Source organism: Canis aureus, chromosome 12 (assembly GCF_053574225.1).
Source record: "Canis aureus isolate CA01 chromosome 12, VMU_Caureus_v.1.0, whole genome shotgun sequence".
NCBI lineage: Eukaryota > Metazoa > Chordata > Mammalia > Carnivora > Canidae > Canis > Canis aureus.
This window is the reverse complement of record NC_135622.1, coordinates 16,588,572-16,603,908: the sequence shown is the minus strand read 5'-3', so window position 1 is coordinate 16,603,908 and position 15,337 is coordinate 16,588,572. Positions and strand designations below refer to the sequence as shown.

General features: G+C 42.0%; 1 protein-coding gene and 1 pseudogene across 1 annotated transcript in view; both read left to right on the top strand.

Moving 5' to 3' along the window:
- Positions 1 to 15,337, top strand: part of TACR1 (tachykinin receptor 1) — a 144,246-nt gene that overhangs the window by 90,156 nt on the left and 38,753 nt on the right. The gene's annotated exons all lie outside the window — the stretch shown is intronic.
- Positions 5,818 to 5,944, top strand: LOC144281444 (U2 spliceosomal RNA; annotated as a pseudogene).

The window sequence follows — 15,337 nt, the reverse complement described above, 5'->3', positions numbered from 1 at the left end:
GTCCTTCCAAACTTCTTGTTGTGATTTAGTTCTAATTTCAAGGCATTATTGTCTGAGAATATGCAGGGGACAATCCCAATCTTTTGGTATCGGTTCAGACCAGATTGGTGACCCAGTATGTGGTCTATTCTGGAGAAAGTTCCATGTGCACTTGAGAAGAATGTGTATTCAGTTGAGTTTGGATGTAAAGTTCTGTAGATATCTGTGAAATCCATCTGGTCCAGTGTATCATTTAAAGCTCTCGTTTCTTTGGAGATGTTGTGCTTAGATGACCTATCTAGTATAGAAAGAGCTAGATTGAAGTCACCAAGTATAAGTGTATTATTATCTAAGTGTTTCTTCACTTTGGTTATTAATTGATTTATATATTTGGCAGCTCCCACATTCGGGGCATATATATTGAGGATTGCTAAGTCCTCTTGTTGGATAGATCCTTTAAGTATGATATAGTGTCCCTCTTCATCTCTCACTACAGTCTTCGGGGTAAATTTTAGTTTATCTGATATAAGGATGGCTACCCCTGCTTTCTTTTGAGGACCATTCGAATGGTAAATGGTTCTCCAACCTTTTATTTTCAGGCTGTAGGTGTCCTTCTGTCTAAAATGAGTCTCTTGTAGACAGCAAATAGATGGGTCCTGCTTTTTTATCCAGTCTGAAATCCTGCGCCTTTTGATGGGGTCATTAAGCCCGTTCACGTTCAGAGTTACTATTGAGAGATATGAGTTTAGTGTCACCATGATATCTATTCAGTCCTTGTTTTTGTGGATTGTTCCACTGAACTTCTTCTTAAAGGGGAATTTTAAGAGTCCCCCTTAAAATTTCTTGCAGAGCTGGTTTGGTGGTCACATATTCTTTCATTTCCTGCCTGTCTTGGAAGCTCTTTATCTCTCCTTCCATTTTGAATGAGAGCCTTGCTGGATAAAGTATTCTTGGTTGCATGTTCTTCTTATTTAGGACCCTGAATATATCCTGCCAGCCCTTTCTGGCCTGCCAGGTCTCTGTGGAGAGGTCTGCTGTTACCCTAATACTCCTTCCCATAAAAGTCAGGGATTTCTTATCTCTTCCTGCTTTAAGGATCTTCTCTTTATCTTTGGAATTCTCAAGCTTCACTATTAAATGTCGAGGTGTTGAACGGTTTTTATTCATTTTATGGGGGGATCTCTCTATTTCCTGGATCTGAATGCCTGTTTCCCTTCCCAGATTAGGAAAGTTTTCACCTAGGATTTGTTCAAATACATATTTTGGCCCTCTGTCCCTTTCGGCACCCTCGGGATCCCCAATTAAACATAGGTTTTTCTTCCTCAGGCTGTCGTTTATTTCCCTTAATCTATCTTCATGGTCTTTTAATTGTTTGTATCTTTTTTCCTCAGTTTCCCTCTTTGCCATCAACTTGTCTTCTATGTCACTTACTCGTTCTTCCATCTCGTTAACCCTCGTCGTTGGGACTTCTAGTATGGATTGCATCTCATTCAATTGATTTTTAATTTCTGCCTGATTAGCTCTAAATTCTGCAGTCATGAAGTCTCTTGAGTCCTTTATGCTTTTTTCTAGAGCCACCAGGAGCTGTGTAATAGTGCTTCTGAATTGGCTTTCTGACACTGAATTGTAGTCCAGATTTTGTAACTCTGTTGGAGAGAGGACTGTTTTTGATTCTTTCTTTTGAGGTGAGGTTTTCCTTCTAGTCATTTTGCTCAGTGCAGAGTGGCCAAAAGCAAGTTGTATTGAGAAAAGGAGAAAAAGAGAGGAGAGAAAGAAGGAAAGAAAAGAGAAAAAGAAAAAAGAGAAAAAGGAAGAAAAAAGAAAAAAGAGAAAGAAAAAGAAAGGAAAAAAAGGGTGGGGGAAGGAAACAAATCAAAAGGCAAAAAAAAAAAAAAAAAAAGCAACAACAACAAAAAACTACGGGGGAGTATCTTCTGATTCTTTATACATTAAGTCCCTTGACTTCCCCTGGAACTTCTCCGTCTAACTGGTCTTCTGGGGGAGGGGCCTGTTGTCCTGATTTTCAGGTGTTAGCACTTGGGGGAGCTGCTCTGCCCCCTGCCTGGTGCAGGGCTCAGTGGGGGTTGTTTACCCCGTGAGGCCCCAGGAGGAACAACCGCAGTGGCGGGGCCAGCTCTGGAGCCCTGGAGTCAGCCCCCGCAGTAGCTCCGGAGCTCTCCGTCTGCAGGGCCTGGACGCTCCGGGGCGGGGCCGCTGATCTGCTCAGCTTGGGGCAGAAGCGTCCTTGCTGTCCTGGGCCCTCCCGGCCTCTGCCTGTCCCGGGGGAGGCCGGATCCTGGGCTGTGTCCCGGCGCCCTGTGCTCTGGGGCCTGCGCTGTTGGAATCGCGCTCCCGCCCCGCAGCCCCCTCCGCGGAGCCGCAGCCCGAGCCCCCCCGAGCTGCTCCGGGTCCCGCGGTGCGCGCTGCAGCCCTTAGGGAGCTCGGCGCACTGTCCCGGGGCGCAGGTGTCAGTTAGTGTCCCCGGGAGCCCGAGGGCATCCCTGCCCTCCTGGGTCCTGCTCCAACTCCCCGCGAGCCCCTTTCCGCCCGGGAAGGTCGGTGCAGCTCCTGCGTCTCCGGGACGGGGCTCTCCTGTCCTGGGGACACTCGCCCCGGCCTCAGCCCAGCTCCTCGCGGGGCCCCTCCCCCTTGGAGGCCTTTTGTTTCTTTATTTCTTTTCCCCCGTCTTCCTACCTTGATAGAAGCGGGAACTCTTCTCACTGTAGCATTCCAGCTGTTCTCTCTTTAAATCTCAGGCCGAATTCATAGATTTTCAGGATGATTTGAAGGTTTTCTAGGTAATTTGGTGGGGACAGGTGACTTGGGGACCCTACTCTTCCGCCATCTTGCCCCTCCTCCCCTGCTTATTTTGTCTCTCTGTGTCTGTTTCTATGTGTTAGGGAGGCCAGCTACATCTTCTGCTCTTGAGAGAAAAGACCTTCTTTATGAAGAAGAGGACCAGGAGTGCTCTGCAGTGCAATGTCCCTGTTCACTAGAACCTGGCCCTTCAGGCCCTTCAGGAGACCCTGTCTCCCATGTGGGTTTCATGTGCCCCACCATTGCAGCTGAGCTGCTTTTGCCTTCAGTCCAGTCATCTGCAATGGCTCTCTTTGTCTATTGTGGGCAGAGTTTGGTCCCTATGTTGTTGGTAGGCCAGTCTGAGGTCACCTTGGGCTTTGAGTCAGACCAGGCATTTGCCAGAGGTGGAGTAGCACTGACCTGCAGCATGCTTTTCCTGTGTTGTACCCTGAGAAGCTTTTGTTGGGGGGGGGGGGGGCATGCAGTTGTACCAGACATCTAGCCCAGCCCACTACTAAGGCTACAGTTGGACTGGGTGTGTATGGTCATCTCCCCCTCTCCCTGGGTCAGGAGTCACTTTGGAGTTTGCTAGCCCCTGTCAGGACTGCTTGCACACTACCAGGCTTGCGGCACCATATTGGATGGGCTCTGGCCAAGGGCATATTGGAGGGAGCAGGGTACATTATTAGCAAGCTAGGTAGAGAGTGTTGACACTGTGCTGGTTCCTGCAGGTGTCCGTGTACCTATTCTGGGGTAAGGAGCAGGGGAGGGAAATGGTGCCCACTAGGTTCTTTGTTCTTAGAGACGTCTCCCAATGCACACACTCTGAAGTTAATAAACAAATCTCTCTCCCATATATCCCACGTGTTTTTCAAACTGCTGCTCCTATGCTTGTATCTCCATAGGGCTCTTTGTTGTGCTGTCTCTAAGGGTGAGGATTCAGTTTCCTATCACCTTCTTGGCTCTTTCAGAGCCAAGCCCAGTGATTTTTAAAGTTCCAGGTGTTGAGCCTTGCTGATTGTAAGAATTCACAAAATCAATCAGCCCCTCTGGTTTCAACATCAAATGTTATGGGAATTTGTCTTCCCAGTGTGGGTCTCCTGTGCCGGGGTGCCTGGTATGGGAGTCTGCTCCTCTCCCCTCTTCATGCCTATAGCCTTCCTCCCTCCTGCAGACAGTCCTGCAGGTCATTTGGCTCCCAACCACATCTCTGCCCTCCCCACCCTCTTTGATATGGCCTCTTCTCTGCAGTTAGCCATCGAGAGTATGTCCTGCCAGTCTTCTTGTAATTTTCTGGTTTATTTACACTAATGTGAGTGGTATCTAATTGTATCAGTGAGATGAGCTTAGGATCCTCCTACTTGGCCACCTTCCTCAGATTTTGCATTTGTAATTCTATAATCATGTTTTCCTTTGAAAGAAGTATTTCCTGCCCTTTTCACAGGTGCAACAGCCTCAGAAATCTTGTTTGAAAAATAAGGGATTATGGTTTCCCCTGCTACCCAAAAGTAGAGCATTTCTATGAAATCCTTTGTAAACTGAAATGGCATAAAGCAAAGAAGCAATTACCATTAATTTACATGGAAACTTTTTGAGCATCTCCAGACCCCAAAATAACTTCTCCTAGACTTTTCCGATAGCTTAGGACACATCTTCCCAACTGATGCACAAAATAGATTGAGATACAGCACACATGCTCACAGACAAATTTCTAAGCTATGGAGACTTAATGCTGAGCTGCTGAATGTAGCTCCTAGGGAAGCAGATTGGTACACCTGCTCTTGCTGCTCAGAGTGGGTGCTGCTGCATACCAGCTCACTGCAAAACAAGCACTGGAAGCTATTTTGCTTTTTGCCTTTTTTCATAAAAGTGAACATCCTCTTCAAATTTCCTCCAGTTACTGAAACAAGTACTGATGTACTTGTTTTCATAAAAGGTCTTTCATAAAAGCAGAAGATACTGGTACCTCAAGTTTCTAACTGTTCCTGAAGCAAGATATTTCACAAAGAAATATTTTCTTCCCTCCCAGGTTAGTTCCCATTGTTGGTTGTATCAAATAGCAAATAATTTTCTCTTTTTAATCATCCTTAGAAAATGTAGCCCAGTGTGGGGAATTAAAATGGATTTGGAATTATATGGATCCCTCCTGACTCTTTCAATGACAAATGAAAGGGAAAGAAGTATAGGTTTGCTTATAATTTTCCTCTTCCCTTCTCCCTCTTCATTGTAAGGGACAGCCTGGAGATCCTCAGAGCTCTGTCCCCCTTCTCTAGTCATTCAGAGTTCATGTCCCCAACTGTTAAAGCCTTTGGGAAGTGGGACACTGGCCCCTGAGATGGCAGTTTCTTACCCTGAGGCCTACTGTGCATTCTAGAACTGAAAGCAGTTTCAAGATATAGCCTTACCCATCCCTTCAAGCCCTTTCTAGCATCACCTTGCAGTCTTCTGCACTGGGGCAGCTTCCTGACACTTGTTTTCCCAAGTGGGTCATTCTTCCTCCATCTGGCTGCACCCTCCCTCTGTCGGGTCTCAGGTGTTCAGCAACCTGAAAAACTCTGCCCTGTCCAGTGGGTGACACCCTGCACTAATTTCCACAGCTGAAATGGGTTTTTTCCATTTCTTTGACAATTTTAATGAGTTTTCCAGAAGGAGAAATACTTACCTACATTGGGCTTAAACTAGAGTATTACATTCAAATTTTGTAATGATTCCCTTTATATTTTTCAACTGGAAGCATAGCAGAGTCATTTGTTTTTATATGCTCATCTTTCATCTTTACTGATTCTAATGGTGTTTAAGCGGATTTTTTTTTCTAAGAGTGCAAACTTATTATGGGTAAATAATTTTTTTCCTCCAGCTTTCTAGTGGCTACATCTCTTATTTCTGCTTCGTGTTGTATTGTAATGACCAGAATTTTTACAGCATTAAATAACAAGGACTTTGTTAACTTTCTTATTTTTCTGAGAATGCCTCCAAAACTTTACTATTAAATAAGGTGTGAGTTATTGGTTTCACAATTAGGTTTAAAATTGGGAATTTATCGCTTCTCGGCCTTTTGGCTAAGATCAAGTGTAGTATCTGTTCTTATCAGTTTAAAATTGGGAATTTAGTTGAGAAGATTCTTTCTCAATATTCATACATTTTATTATTTTAAGAACTACCCTTTTATTCCTAGTTTGTTGAAGATTTTTATCAAACTATATCAGCATGTGTTGAGAAAAGTATTTTTTAATGTACCCTAAGAATATAAATCATTGTAATTCTATTCCTGTCTCTTAGATAAATCTTAGGTCTTGGTACCCATGTTAGGGATAGCTTTTGAAAACTATACTTGTTTTCTGAGACAGCATTGGAATTAGCAAAGGAACTCACCCATAAAATCAGCTAGCTCTGGAGTTCTTTATGGGAGGATTCTATAGTACATTAATTCCATCACTGCTACTTTGAGGATTTTTGCTTTTAAATTAGTTAACCTATATTTTTATGGAAAAAATCTATTCATAGTGACTTTCAATTTAATAATATATAATTATATGCCATCTTAAAATTTTTATTTCTACTTCCTTTATTTTCATTCCAAAATTCTTACCAAAAGAGATTGTTTATCCATTTTGCTTTCATTTATTAACTTTTGTTTTTATTTTTATTTCCTTCTTCCCGCTTTTTTTTTTTGTATATGTTTTTATTGGAGTTCGATTTTCCTCCTGCTTTTTAAAGTTTATATAAATGTACATTTTCTGAATTTCTGATACTTAGTCCACATATTTTCATTTTTCAAATAGTAAAACTATCTGCCCCATAGATCCACTTTGTCTCCATTCCAGTAGCACTGATACATAGTTGTATCATACTCTTTATTTTTTAAATAATCTACCATTGGATCTTTTTTCCTTGACCTAGTCGGTATTTAGAAAAGTTTTTATTTTATTTTTTTTAAGTCCAAGATATATGGAGCTGTTCCCCTCTCTTTCTTCCTTTCTCATAAAAAAAAAAAAAAAACAAAGACTATGACATATAACGATATGGCAGAAAATATGTTCATGTCTTTACTTTCAGTTACTGAACAGAGCCTGGCATTTATTTCCATAAATTTCTAGAATTAAGACGATGATTTACCCAACATGGGTTAAGAGCTCACTCCCAAAGTAATCCACAGTAAGACTGCCATTCACCAGCTATGTGACTTTAGGGAAAATTGCTTACCCATGCTTCTGAGCCTCATTTCTGTCATCTGAAAATTGGAGATAATAATAATAATACCTACATCATGAGTTATTGGAGGATTAGATGACATAGTGCATGTAAAGTCTTTAGCACAGTGTCTGGTACATAATATTCATCCAATAAATGCAGATGCTCACTAACTCTTAAGTTGTTTTATTTAATTATTATTACGAATATAATAGATCTTATACCATCATTGCAGGGAAGACTTATAATCTCACCTCTATTCCTATTATATGGCATACCTTTCCTTTACCTTGTTTTCCTTTTTCTAAGTTATTCTCAGAGCATAGTCAAGTTGTCCTCTGCCTAATTTAATTTTCTGCCTGTCCAATATGCTATTTACTTGTTCTTTTTTTTTAATTCAGCAACCATGATTTTCATCATGGTTGGCTGGATAGAGATGTTGGAACTCATTTAATGGAAGTTTCCTTTTGTTTCTTAAAGACAGCATCTCATTATTTCTGAGTATATAAATTAGCTCTCTCACCAGTGTTCTTTTTTCTTATAGATGTCTATTTCAAGGAATACTTATTCATGCCTCTAAGGATGTTTAGTGACTTGGGGGGGGGGTTGCATCTCTGAATCACAAAATTACTTCATATTTCCCATAAATGTTCTTTTTTTATTTATTCTTCTTAAAAGAGGAGAGCTACGGTTGCTCAGTATGGTTTATCATTTCATTCATTCACTTAGCAAATATTTATGAACACTTACTTTATGGCAGGTACTATTCTGGAAATATAGCAGTGGCCAAGACACTCCCCACCCTCCATGCTCTTAGAGACTACTGGGCAATCAGAGAGGTAAAGGATATATACCTCATGTAAATACAGTGGTGGATGGTAGGTATTACAGGATAAAAAGTCTACAGTGCCAGAACACCACAAAGAAGGGTGTCTTTAACCTGTAATCATGAAATGTCCACCAGACCAAGTAGGTAATGGGCTGAGTCCTGCAGTTTGAGGTTGAGTTTGAGTTAGATGGCTTGCAGTGGGAATGAGTGGGAATGGGAGTATGCAGGGTTTAGTGGAAGAAAGAATTCCAGGTCCAGGCAATAGCATACTATAAAAGAGAGATCATATGTTATGCCTAAGAAATTGAGTTTTAAAAATGATAATTGCTAACATCCATTAAGCATCTATGGTGTTCTGGGCACTCTGCCAAGAACTTTATATGCCTCCTCTCATTTCATCCTCACAGCAGCTCAATAAGGTAGGTAAAATATCCAAGATTTGCCAGGTAGTGAGTAGCATAACTAGAATTTGAACCAAAGAATTCTAGCTGTGGAGCCCACTTATTAGCTACTATGTATCATCCTACCTCTCTGGAGAAATTCAGTGTATTTGAGTGTGTGTGTGTGTGTGGTGTACAGTGGTGGTGTGTGTGTGTGGTGTGTGTGCGTGCATGTTGTAGTGGGTGGGGCAGGATGGGGAATAAGTGAAGAAATAGCAGGCTAGAAATCACATAGACCCACTAAGAAGTTTAAACTTTACCCTGACAATGGTGGAGAGTAAATGCTGGAACCAGAAAGCTGAAGCAAGAGGTGGTTATGAGGCACTTTATGACATGCATTCTGGTGAACATATGAGTCCAGCTCATGAGTGAGATCTGAGTTAGAGACATAAAAATGTGAGCCATGAGCTCATAGATGAATCTACAACCTTTGGGACAGATGATTCATCTGGGGAGAGATAATCAGAGAAGAAGGTCTGGACAAAAGTCAAAGAAAGTCAGTAGAATAGGAGGACTCAGGCAAGGGGATGGTGAATCAATGACCAGCAGGAAGGGAAAGAACCAGGGGTGTAGGGTCATGGAATCATGGAATGAAAGGGACTTGAGAATTGAAAATCAAGTCAATTTGGTTCTGCTAACTTCTCCTAGTGTTCAGCTTCTGGAGCAGCAACAAACAAGAATATGAGTGGTTGGGTTCATCTAGGACTGAGATGTTATCCAGTGAATATAACACAGAGTGGAAAGGGTAAGGGAATTGATGGCAGCTACAAAGGAGTGATTATATTGATGGACAAGGAGGGAAGTAAAACCTGAAGAGATGGATAGAAGAAAGTGATAGGCTCAGTTGATTTGAGTTCCCATTGAGACAGAACTGTGACAGTGAAGGTACTTTGGCAAGTGATCCAGGAGGATGGACAAGGTATGTGTGGAGGGGATACTTAAAAGCCACATCTCAAAAGTGGTGCACGGTCCAGGTATGACCAGGAAACAGATAACTGAAATTAAGAGACAGATGAGGAGTCTGAGAGCTGAGATGCCAGAGTGCTAGCTAGCTTTTTTCAGGGGAAAAAAAAAAAAAGTCACTAGGATAAGACAGAGGCCGGATGGAGGAGAAAACTTCCAGCCAGAGCCAAAGTCCTCAGTGATGAGGAAAGGGTGACCTAGAGTTGGAGGGTGACAGCAATGAGCAAGAGAGGTTTGTGGCTGGAGGACAGAGTGGGGAGTGGTCTGGAAGTGTCAATTAGGAGCAGAAGGATCCTTGCCCATCATTTATTCTGAGGGGAATGAATGTGAGATTTAGTGGGTAAATAATGGCTGCCTCCATTGCAGGTGGTCCCCCAGGGCATAGACAGTGGTTGCCTGCTCGTGCCAAACTGAGAATAAGAAGGTTACCTGAGACTGACTTGGCCTCCCACAGTGTTGACTCTTGCTCTCGTGTAATGATCTATCATTGTCATTGCGTTTTCCCCATGTTGAGTTCCATGGTTTTGTCATTTATTTTAAAGGATCTAGGTTAGCTCCTATACTGAATGTGCTATTTGTTAGGTGAAGGGACATTTGTTTCAAGTCTCCAAATACTCATATACTCATACACTTCAAATAACAGACATAGTTTCATCACCTACAATAAAAAAAAAAAAATCAGTGAAGCAGTAGTGTTGCTGAAAACCCAAAATGTGAAAAGATCAAAGACAAGTTACTGAGTTATTTCATCTAGTTCTCTGGTAATGAAGCTTTTCTTATTGTTGATATTGTGTACTTAACTCAGAACAAAAGATCCTGATACCACCTCCCTTTCTTGCCCACATTCATCACACCCATGAAAAGTTAGCTGGCTCTTTTTTTTTAAGATTTTATTTATCTATTCTTGAGAGGCGGAGACATAGGTAGAGGGAGAAGCAGGCTCCCTGTGGAGAGCCTGATGGGAGATTCAATCCCCAAATCCCAGGATCACAACCTGAGCCAAAGTCAGATGCTCAACCACTGAGCCCCCCAGGTGTTCTTTAATTGTGGTCAGAAAATATCTACTTCCATTCATCCCAAACCAAGTGAGCGTGGGAGTAGAAGTGGAGAACTTGGGCTATTCTTTCAGAAGTATGTGTGGTAAAGGAGAGAAGAAAAGACAGTCTTACCAGGCAATAGGGTAAGGAAATTTTTTTAGGATACAAGACCTGAACACATTATCTAACTGAGAGGACAGAAATATTGTAAGATAAGAGATGGTTGTTGATGGAAGAAGCAGTTTTGAAAGAGATGTGCTAGAATGGGACTTCACATGAAGAACACAACCCAGAGAGATTAAGAAATTTACCCATATTTGCTCAGTTAGGAACTGGTGGAGCCAGGAGTCAAATTGAGATCTTCTAAATCCAATTCCTGTGCACTTTCATGCTACCAAGGTATTTTCAATCTGGATTCTGAGATGCATCAGGAGTTCTGAAGAGGCTCCATTGGCTAGCTGATGTTTGGAGAGAACTAAAGGGTCTTGCTTCCTAATACCCAACTTCAACTGGAGTATCACATGTCCATCCTTTCAAGCCATCTCACTCTCCATGTCAGCCCTGCTGCTCCAAGGTGTTCAAAGAGCAGCACAGGGAAAGGGATGGTGCCTACTGAAAATGAGAGGCATTCACAGATTTTATAAGCAACTGCTCTCCCCAGAGCCTAGAAGAGTACTGTACTATGATTGCATGTGACAGAAAGCTTCACAAATAAAGAGGATGTAACCTTATACATACGCTTCCACCCACCCCTAACTCCCAATTCTGCTTGACTCCAAACCTTAGAAGCTGTTAAGGTAGCTGCCCTAACAAATTAACCCCAAACTTGAGGACCTTATCATAAAATAGTATTTCTCATAGACAGCATATGTCCTGGGTCCTCCCTACAATCCTGGGTTCTGGGTCCTGGGTTCTTGTCTTGTAGCTGCATCACTGGAGCATTTCCAAAGGCACCAAAGAAGAGGGAGATGGGTGAGTTGCACTGAGTGGAAGTGGTATGTCACTTCTGCTCATGTTCCTGTTTGCCAGACCTCACTCACAGGGCCCCAAGTGACTGACTACAAGGGAGGTCAACATGAAGGGGATCACACAGATATTGGATGAGCACCAATTGCTCCGACTCAGAAGCCCTGCCCTAAGAAGGAGCCCAACTTTTTTGCCTAAGCATTCAAGCCTCTCCCAGTGTGACCAGAGCGAGTCTATCCAACAGACCTCATGGGCCTCCATTTCTGCAAAACTGATCCACTCATTCCAATGCCTAAATCTCAGTCCCTGTTTTCTTCCCCCATGAAACTCCCTCCCTCCCTGTTTATTCAAACCCTATCCTCTCTCAAAACTCAGATCAGATATCACCTCATCCGTGAAGTTATCTGACTCCCCACTTTTCAGTAAGCTCTCTGCTCAAACAGCCTGTATAGTATGCTGCTGTCAGAAAACGTGGCAGCCATAACTGCACAAAGAATTACCGCCCTACCAAATGCAAGGCAGAGACAGATTCTGCAAGTGCTACAGATGGGCAGACTGAATGCTGCATGACTCTTGTCTATTCTTCCCAGACACTGAGGCCTTTCATCTCCAATGGCTGCCCCATAACCCTTTGTCAGTGCCCTTAACCACCTCCTTCTTGAGTTTGTTGAGAATTCCACAGGGGGATTAAGAGTAGATCAGATTCATTCTGCTCCAAGTTTAATGACGGAGAAAATCTAGCTACGAGAGCAAAGCTTACCACTGTCACTGACAAACCTTCTGGTCCCTTCCATTGCCTAATGTCTAACTCCTAAAATCTGTGAGATCTATGCTGCATAGATACTGTGCAAAGATGGAAAATGAAAATCTTCAATATTCAGGTAAATCCTTTTTCTACTTTGTGGACAATCACACAGGAGGAAATGGAGATAATGTGAGAGGAAGAAGAAAGTCAGAATTAAACATTCCCAGGTTTTTATAAATTGAAAATATGAACCTGTAACACATTCACCCTTTCTCCTGTCCTCTCCTTTGCACTTTAAAGGACCCCATGTCCAGATATACCATTTGCCTTCTGTTGCATGCAACCCATCAGTGGTGTGATTTATTGCTTACTAAGGTATTAGAAACAAATTTTGCTTACTACCCAAAAAAATAACTTGACCTGTAGATGACAAGGACTAATTGAAGACTCCTGATCAGGAATTTTCTTATTTTGATAGCTTTAATTCCATTTCTCTGTTCCTCAGCAACTGCAGATAGCTTTCATGTTACCTCTTCCAGATAAATTTGATTTCCACTTAATTCTTGGAAGGAACCTGCCAGACAGAGGTAATCATACTGACATGGTAGTTTCTGGCAGACAGTCAGATAGGGAGGAGGTAACCAGGTAATAGAGAACTAGGTAATGGAGAACCCCATGTGTCAGCCCAGGGAGGAAGGCTCTGATCCTCCCTGCTAGTTCTAAATGGTCTTTGAAGACTTCCTGACTCCCACCCAGGAGCTATTACAGATGGGATAGGTATGGGAATTGGGTGGGGCTGTGGGTCTCCAGGCCATACCCAACCATGTGTAGTGATAGAGGAGCCTCAGTTGCTGGATGTAGTTGGTTCAATTTTTCTGCACTTAGGAGGCTGAGTCCCAGAGCTACTTTATCCAGCATTGGATTCGCTTGATCTGTTGATCTGTAACTCTCTTTGAGTTGATTAAATTGATTGAACGGTCCATTTTCTAGCACCTCTCTCTTTCTGCATCATTCTTCCAAGTAACCAACAAAAGTTTTTGATGATGAAGATAATAACGGTAATGTATAAGGATAATAATCTTTTTTATTTATAACCCCAACTGTCCACAGAGAGTGACTCCTGTAAACTGGCAGGAGCCTTGTTTTCTGGGCACCATGATGAGCTGGAAACATGAGTTTGGAGATTAAAGCTGGTGGTATTACATCCTGCATGACCAAAGGTTGGGGGGTAGTTTCTGAAATTGGAGGAGGGAAGGAAGAGACAGGAACCAGTGAGGCTTGGAGAAAGGTAATGTAGAATGTAGTGGTTTGCTACAGTGTGTGTGATTTAAACACTCTTCTGCCACTTTGTAAGATCATCAGGGAGGTCTTCACCTCCGTGTGTGTGTGTGTGTGTGTGTGTGTGTGTGTGTGTTCTTTTGAGAGAACTGGAAAGTCTGTTAAGTTGTGCACCTAGGTTGAAATGGAACAAGAACAGACACCCCATATAGAGTTTTGGTTTTGCAAGATCAGAAGAGTTCTGGAGGTAGATGATGGTGGTGGTTGCATAACAAAATGAATGTATTTACTACCACTGAACTGTGGGCTTAAAAATGGTTAAGATGATAAATATCATCTGTATATATTTTACCACAATTTAAAAAAAAATTTAAAACACTATACACTGATGCTACGCTCCTCTCCTTCTTCAAATTTCTTCTAATAATCCTTGGAGGTAGATGCTATTGTCCTTATTTAATAGGTGAAAATAATTTATAAATTGAGGCTTATAGAACTTATGTAACCTGTCCACAGTTGAACACATTAATGAGTGGAAGAATGACTTCTTTCCCATGTGGCTGCCTTCCGCCCAACTGCCAGCATCAAGGAATCCCTAGAGGGTACAGCCCAGCCCTTGCAGCAGTCATGTGTCACAACCAAGCAAGAAAATGCAAATAGATTCTTCTCCTTGAGTTTTGGAATACAACACAGAGTTCACCGCAGACCATTTATTGTGCCCAGGTCTTTCAATCATGTAATAAAAATAATATAAAAGAAATATATGACAAAAGACTATGTAGAAGTAGGACATGGACAGAGGCTTAGAAATTAGACAGACTCAAGAAAGACTCCATACCCTGTCTCATTAATCACTTCAACAAGTTTGGTTGTTTTGTTTTTTTTTTTAAGTTCTGAGTATTACTTTCCTCATCTGTAAAGTGAGCATAGTAGTAGTTCCTTTATCAGATCATTGAGAGGATTGGAAATGGGTACAGCAGACATTTGTGAACAAAAACTGTTATCATTATTGTTGTTGTTGTTCATGGATCCTCCTATCAAATTGTTCATGATCTCTTACAAGGTGAAATCTGAGGACTGGAATATCATGTAATTCAGATCCTTCTTATAAAATGGAGAGACTGAGGTTCAGAGTCGCTGGATAATTTCCTAAGGTCGCCATTGAGTTATGGCAGAGTTAGGAGTAGAAGCCCAGTGGGAAATTATTTTCCCACCTCCAAGCACAAAAGAAATGGAAGATTCCAGGAAGTTATTCTAACCTAACACTGAAATGTGTGAGAACTCAGGAGGAGGCAGAGTCGGTGTAAACCAGAGCCAGGAAAGACAGTTGGCCCTTGATTGGAACTTGAAGGGAGAGTGGAATGAGGACAGATGAGTTCACATTTCAATCCATGATAAGATTACATTCCAGCAGAGGCAAACAACAAAATAATAATAATAACAATAAATAAGTGGATTTTAAAACACGTTAGAGGTGACAAATGCTATGGGAAAAACAAAGCAGAGTGGAATGGGTGGAATGGGGGTTCAGGGGAAAGGAAAGAAAGGGCCCATTTTGCAGTAGAGTGGCTGTACCATTGAGAGGTGAACTTTGGGCAGAACTGAAGGAGGTGGAGAATATATTTGTTTTAGCAAATGCATATGATGAGTCCTCACTGTCCTTATGGATAAAATGATGCAATAGAGGCAATTAGCTGAATGGTACTGGTAAAGATTTGATGGAAGTGATGGTGGGGATGAGCTGCCATATTTGGTGAGTTCATCTGAAGTCAGGCAGAAATGTATTTCTTATGTACTGTGGTTGGGGGAAAGGGTGGTTGGAGTAGTAGTGACAAAGCCTATATCCTGTCTCCCCTCACTGCTTCTAACTCCTACATTAAGAATTTAACCTCTTTTTCTTAATCTGTCAGCTAAGACAGTAACAACCTCTGCTCCTAGCAATGTGTTCATGTGGTCATACAACTCATTTCTCTAAAACTTGCCAAAGTGAGATCTTCTACATATGATTTCATTTGATAAAAGGGTTCAATTTATGTTTTGAAGTTGGAAACCATTGCCCTAGGGTCTATGGTCTCTTATAAATCCTCAGATGCCCTCAAGCAAACACAGA